Below are 7654 nucleotides of genomic sequence, written 5' to 3'. Positions count from 1 at the left end.
GCCTTTTTTTTTTTTTTTTTTTTTTTTTGTAAATGAATGAAGACTCTATTTTTACTTTGTCATTTAGGTGCAGGCAGTCTGTATTCCTCTTGTATTTTGCTTTAAAACACATTGCATTTCATCTGTCAGTGATCAGCCAAATTGCTATTAATCAAGATAATACCACCATCAGCTGGAGCTCTTTTTTTACTTATCATTATTTAGTAACTTCAAAAATATTTGGCAATGGAGATATATAGAAGTCCTTTCAAGTAGTTAACTTAAGAGTTTTACTCTAAAAGAGTATAAAATGGTCACAAGCTATAAGCAGAATTGTTCCCCATCGTACACTATTTAAGATGGATTTTAAAAATAGTATCAGGGCTCCTGAAAATGGGAAAGACATCAGGCAGAAGCATCATCTTTTAAAAATATGACCTCCATGGGGTGCAGCTGGTTGCCTTGGTGAGAGCAAGGGGAAAAAGAAAGGCTTTTGCCTAGCGCTTGCTTCGCGGCCACGGAAAATGAGATTGCTCTTGTCCTAGGATTCCGGGGTCCATCACTGCAAGTGAGACACAAGTTTGCAGTATTTCCGTGAACATGAAAAAGTATATTTTTAGGAGGCGGCCAAGTATGACTAGTCAGCTGTCGGATTGTATTTAGATTTGGGGAAGGCTCTGAGAGGGTTGAAACCACTTGTTTCTCTCTCTCTTTCTCCACTTGTCACTGCAGTAAAGTTGGCTCTGGCTCCAGGGAGCCCTTGGTAAAGTACAATGCCCAGGGCTATGGGAGACAGAGGCCTCAATAACTGATATGAAAGGTCCTTAATTAAGCACTTAGCATTTCAAGGCAGTCATCACTGCTCGCCCACAGCCCGAGCTGGCAGTCCGTCACCGCCGATAGGCCACCTAGAAGACTAACGTGAGTTGAGTCGAGTCTTTTGTACTTGAGGCGAGCCGCCCGGAGGCACAGGCTGATCCGGTGACCCTCCCAGATACACTTTCTCTGCCGGAAGGAACAGGATATCGGATGTGACAACACTGCAGCCAGGGAAAGGATTCCCCTCCCCACTGTCCACCCCACACCCTCTGAAAGATCAGGGATTTGAGGAGAAAGTTAGAATGACAGTGGCACTTTCTTGGCTCAGCACATCAGTAGGAATAGAACTGAACCCAATGAATGAATAATGACGAATGTATTATGAAGCAAAAGGGAACCCCTCCGCCATTGTAAAATATCAATTATTTTGCAATTACCCAAAGCCTCGAAAAAGTTAACTAGGAAAGAAACATTTCCTTTTTTTTTTTTTTTTTTTTGCCCCCCCCCTCACCACAGCACGTAATTCTCTGGGCATGAGAAACCGGAATACACATAAATGTTTGGGGGAAGTTTATCTTTATATTAAGGAGCTGGGAGACTTGGCAGCATTAAAATGGAAAGGGTTAATGGAATGAACTATAGATTAAATTGTAAAGCAATCAAAGAAAACCAAACAGTTTATAGCAGACAACCATCTTCTGGTGTTTGGGTCTGTGTCAAGCCATGGATGTGGAAAATTAAAGCCATACTGAGAAAGGAAATGAACCATGTCTAATACATCCCCAGCAATAAAATGTTTTCACTAGGACTGTAAAACTGTGGCTTACATTAGGAAAAAGAAAATCAAACTATATGTCAATTCCACATCATGGGACATGAAGTGTCCACAAAAATTTATATTACTATTTAGAAGTGTTTCATTCTGGTGTTTTATTGTGATTGGATGCGCCCTCCTCAGTATCTTTTGACTGGTATGAAAATGATTTGAACTACTTTTTTAGCATTTATTTTACATCTATTACCTGTTCTATTACTTTTTATTATTTTATTGTGCTTGTGTAGAGGATTTTGCACAGTTTTCATTATAATGTAACATTAAGTCAATTTATTTGTGTATTACATGCTGTATAATTGCACCTTTTTCTAGAACAATTTGGATTTCATTATCTAACAAATCAGCACTGTTACATTTCTAAAAGCTCTTGTTAGAAATCAAGTGCATTTTCAAAGTAGGACAACAGAGGTCAAGTTTGCACCAAAAAGATTCCTCAGTAACGTTGGAACTATTTGAACATCGGGTGAAGGTCATATTGAAAAGAAGGAAAGACTTGTTTCTTTGAGGAAATATTTAATTATTCACTATTGTACTAGGTTAAGATCAATAAGGATCAATACTGCAAGAAAAGGAATCTTGTAGAACAAAGGGTTCTGACATGGAACAGATAAGAGTGAGCTATAGATCACGGAACGAACAAATTAATCCAGGAAAAATGTCAATTGTTACTGTGTTTTGTTTATTATTATAAAGGATATCAAGATATCATTTGGATGCTTAGTTTACAAGGGCTATAAATTGCAAAACTACCAAGCATGGTGAAGTGTACATATGTTTTTACATAGCTATCTTCATAAACTGATCTATGCTTAACACAGAGGTGGCATAAATGATTTCAGCAGTCACATAGGTAAAGTGCAAAACACTAAAACAAAACAAAACCAAACCCCGCAATCACTAAGAAGTTGATTAAGCTGTGAAATAATTAACAGAATGTAGATTGATGTTTTATAGGCATAATTATATTTTACATTTTCGATCAGTAAGGATGTAGGGATGATAAGTTATTCGACACTACATTTCCTAGATGGCACACTTGGTATTTTTCCCATATTATTTTGGGTTGTTTGTTAACTTCTCATTAAGGTTTGCCTTTTTGTTCTTATTAGACTCTTCACGGCCTCAGGATAGTGACCATGTGATACTTAATACATCTCCACAGCCCTGTCTGTGACCCAGCAGAGAGAATAGTAATATTGACTTAATACTGTTAATAGCAGTAAACATCAGGAAATATTATCCCATTGGTTAAGACAATAAGTCACGTATTTTATTTATTTAGTTTCTATAATGGTAACCAATACCATTTTTTTCCCTTTAAGGATATATGGTATATGGGAACTTTAGAAATCTAGAGAAAATTCCATTTTCATTTGTAGGGTCAATATGAAATTCTGTTTTGATGAATTTGGTGGTGTATTTACCAAATAAAGGTTTTTTGATTTCAAATAATTCATTATACAAAAATGGAATGTATTTTATTCAACCTGACAGTTTTACATGTTATTGAAATTTTACCCACAATCATGAAGTTAAGTAGGATCTCTTGGTGAGGGCTTTTATACCCCCCTCCACACCAAAACTGCAAGGAATGTGGGAGAGGATGCTTTAGCAAAAATTTTAGCACAGTTTTTTGGACATGTGAATAATATTTCATTAAGTCTTGGCCTTTTTAAAAAATAAATTGCTCTTTTTACAAATAATAGCTTTTAATAATGTTTCTGTGATGTGCTGCTTTGTCTTACATAGCAACTCAAGCTGTTGGGAGACAAGAACAAACAACAAACAGTAATAATAAAATGTATCCATGCATTCGATGGCTTAAGTAAGCTTGCGTGAAGCCTTCAATTTAATAGCTTCTTTTGTCCTTTTCTGGTCAATTTTCCTTTTTTTTTTTTTTTTTTTTTTTTTAGCAGCTTCCTGCTTCATGTTACACTTCTGCTCATTTTGTGATCTATTTATACCCTTGGATTTTAGATATATGCTAGTAATAGGAAAGTCGATATATTTATTGGCCAATATATTTATTGGATTTTAGATATATGCTAGTAATAGGAAAGTCAATATATTTATTGGCCTTTAATTGGTTCTTCATTCTTACAGTAAAACTGGCTGGTGCTGGCAGCTAATGGCCTTCAGGATAATAGCCTTGCATTTCTGTTTCTATCAATTGAGATGTATGGTTACCATACATGAGTTCTGTTTTCCCAAATTTGTATTTTTCACTATAATTATATCAACCAATAAGATCTATGCTAAATATTTGTCTCTGTGACAACTGTTGAATACTTAAAGAATACTTGATAAAATAAATTTCAGTACAAGATTTTGAACTCTCTTGTGAATATGATAGAAAAAAGGTAAACATTTTCAATTCTATACATTGCTTAGCAGATGTGATCAAGACGCTCAATTCTAAAGAAATCCAAACTAAAAATACTGGATAATACTTTATGGGTATGGTTTTTGCTTTAAAAATAGTAACTTCAATCAGGAGATCTATACTCAAAGAAGAGATCTTGGCCCTACCTCAAAGTTTGATGGAGAATGAATAACTATTAATACAAGTTAAACTAAATTATAGATGGATGCATGCATCATTTTTATGATTCCCCTGATAATAGAGCGATACATAGTGCTAGTTAAGCTTATGCAGTCAAGCTGGTTGAGCTTTCTAGGATTCCTAGGAACAATATTTATACCAAAAATCAATTTAGATACATACCACGACACAAACCTAAGTATCTAGGTTTATATGCATCATCCAAATATTTAACCAAGCCAAGCAAAATATAACTGTTCATGGAAAAAGTGAGCTAATATTTATCTCTCTCATATTGAGAAATTAACAGACACAATTTTAATTTTCTGGTTAAATTGTGAAAAAAATAATGAAATATAATTTTAAGTTAAAAACTAATAACTTAAAAAACAAATGAACAACATAAGGTATACTATGAAATTATTGAAGGAGAAATTAAAGAATAAAGACCTATTGCCAAAGATAGGAAAAATAAACTAGTTACAATAGAAATAAAATGATAATTATAAGACTGAAAACATAATAAAAAAATTATAGAACATGTATATGTTATATATCATATGAAGTATATGATATATGTCTTGGGATAAACATAGTTTTAACAGAAAAAGAATATGAAATTATATTAAAAACAAAAATGATTGCCACCCAAAACAAAAAAAAAAAATCTCAGTTTACAAGTAGAAAAGCAAAAAATAGGAACAAACCAGTTACTAATCAGTAACTAAGTTATTATAAGTTGAGTTCAGGTTAAAAGCTTAAAATGTAGGAGGAAAAACCCAACCACATTAAAAGTAATGATGAAAAGTATGGCTGAAGAAAAATTACATCAAATGTAATGAACTTACATGTTTCAAATTACAAAGCAGGAAAATATGTGAAACTGTGTTCTGATATTTTAAAAAGAATTGAATGTATAGTGATGATGATGTAAATATTAATATACTCTTGATTTCTTGATAAATCTGGGACACAAATTATAAATTACGCTATAGGTATTTTAATAATTTAATTAATAGAATTAATATCATTAATCTAATAATAAGTGTGTTAAATTCTCTGTCATATAGAAAACACAACTTTTTAACATGTTTATGAAACTTTTTTTAAAAGGCTATATATTAGGCCCCTAAAGGGAGTCCTAATAAAAGCAGACATGTTACAAACCACAATTAATCTGTGTATCAATAGAGTAGATGTAGGTACCAAATTGGGAAACAGTTGAAAACCTCTCAGTCATTTGGAAGCCCACACCTCTGTTCACTCAACTTTCTAAAAAATCTTTTGTCAAATTCAGTTTATCTAGGACAGTTTTCCTCAGGGTGTTCGAGGACCACTGTATTAGAATAAATGTGGGAGTGTTTGTTAAAAAAAATGAATATTCACTTTAGCACTAATGCAGTCATTCCAAATCAGTTAGTAAGGGTGGTGCCCGGAGATCTGGGTTAGCCATCTAAGGGAGTTTAGATCAACAGTGATCTAGAAAATTAGTGATACTAGCTCTGAACTTAAGTTTAGAAAGAAAATAGAGGCCCCACTGGAAGACGAGAGATAGAACATGTTTATCTCTTCTTCCTCTAAAGTCCTCTCTGAAATGCTAAAGAAATAAACACATGTAAATTTATAGAGGTAGATAATAGCATGTAAAATTAGGTAATACTAGATAAAAGTTGAAGAAGAGAGTGTCCTTCAGGCATCAAGAGGTTTCAGCAATTCTGGAAGATGAAAAGCAGATAGCATGGTAATTCATGTAGTAGGACAAAGAAAGATGTAGCTTTGATCTTCATAAAGGAGAATATGGGCAAAGGAGCCAACTTGCCTCTTAGAATCTTACAGAGGCTTAGATCTAAGAGAAACCAGAGTGCAAGTTGAGAAATGTGGATAAAAACAGGACTTGTTGAAATTTATATGTGGGACAGCTGACTCACAGCCAGCCCCTCCCTCAATCAAAATATATATATGTAATACAGTCATAATTCTGCTCCCTCCCAGGCCGGAAATCACAGGTAGGAGATTGAAGGTTTCTTCTATTGGAGAAAGTGAATGGCTTCAGAGAAAAGGACTTCACATTCTGTATTTTTGTACTCCCCTGTCAAATTGGCTGGCATTCTGATGATCCTAGATCCAAATGCAAAGTCAATAATACAGGAACACAAAGCTCCCAATCAGAGGCTTAGTGCTTTGTAATTATGAATATATTCAATCAAGAATCATCAAGCATTTGAGGCAACTCCTCAACATGAAAGAGGGGCACTGAGGTGGGGAAAAACATATATTAGAGTAGCCCAGATGTAATGAAGTTCTAGTATAAGAAGTTTGTAAAAGTATTTATTGAATCATAATTTTAAAAAAGACCAAGAAGGGATAAGTAAGAAAAAAATCAACACACTATTCTTGAAATAAAAAATTCAGAGAGAAGTGATAATATAAGGTAGGAGAAATTTGTTAGGAAGTAAAACAAAAAGACCGCGAGAAGGCAAACAGGAGAAGAAATAAAAGAGACATGAATGATTACCCTTTAAAATTCATTACCTGATTCGGGAGTTTGAGCCCTACATTGGGCTCTGTGCTGACATCTCAGAGCCTGGAGCCTGCTGTGGATTCTGTATTTCCCGCTCTCTGCCACTTGCTGCAAACAGTTCCATACACCTACCCAAAATAACATCAAAATATGTTCTCTATAAAGAAACACGAATCACACAGACACAGATTTTCCAAAATAAGCCAGGAAGCTAAAAGTTAATGAGACAAAACCTTCCAAGTTTCAAGGAAAATGATTTGTAACCTTAAAATCTAAAATCAGACAAATGCCATATCAAACTATTTTTTAATATGAGGAAAGAATATTTTCTGACCGTCAACAGTAAGTAAATTTGCTTTCAATGTTCTCTGTCCTAGGCAGCTACTCGTGGATGTGTTCTAACAAAATCCAGGAAATAGGAGGATATGAGAACCAGAAAAATGTGGGTTCAGCTTAGAGCATCAGGTAAGCAAAGTTGCAAGGAAAATTTCCCCCCTAATCTCCCTAATGTGAATTACATGAAAAATTCATCTATCTCTGTTTCAGGCCTTTGATTCTATTTCTTGAAAATTGGATCATGATGTTAAAAAGAAGCTTACTACCATCCTGCCTTGGGTTAGAATGCAAAGCATCCCTATTATAGACCAAGGCCCGAATTGTTTTCCTTTAATTTGAATGCTTTCCTCACTATTAGACTAGGAGGTAGAAATGTTTACCATAACATGTATCTTACTGTGTCTGTGCAGAAAGATGTCCGAAAGATTATTTACTATAAAACTGTATTATGTTGACTCTGGGTGCTGGGACTTCGGGAGAATTAGTTTTTCTCTTCTCTTCATTGATTGAATTCTTTTTGATGCATGTATATCTCTTGTAAACTGGATTATACATTATAAATTAACAGAGAATAATAAAAGATTGGAAATAACTTAAATGACCATAAATGGAGGGACTGGTT

The sequence above is a fragment of the Felis catus genome, chromosome B2 (assembly GCF_018350175.1).
Source record: "Felis catus isolate Fca126 chromosome B2, F.catus_Fca126_mat1.0, whole genome shotgun sequence".
Taxonomy (NCBI): domain Eukaryota; kingdom Metazoa; phylum Chordata; class Mammalia; order Carnivora; family Felidae; genus Felis; species Felis catus.
Note: the sequence above shows the minus strand (reverse complement) of the source record.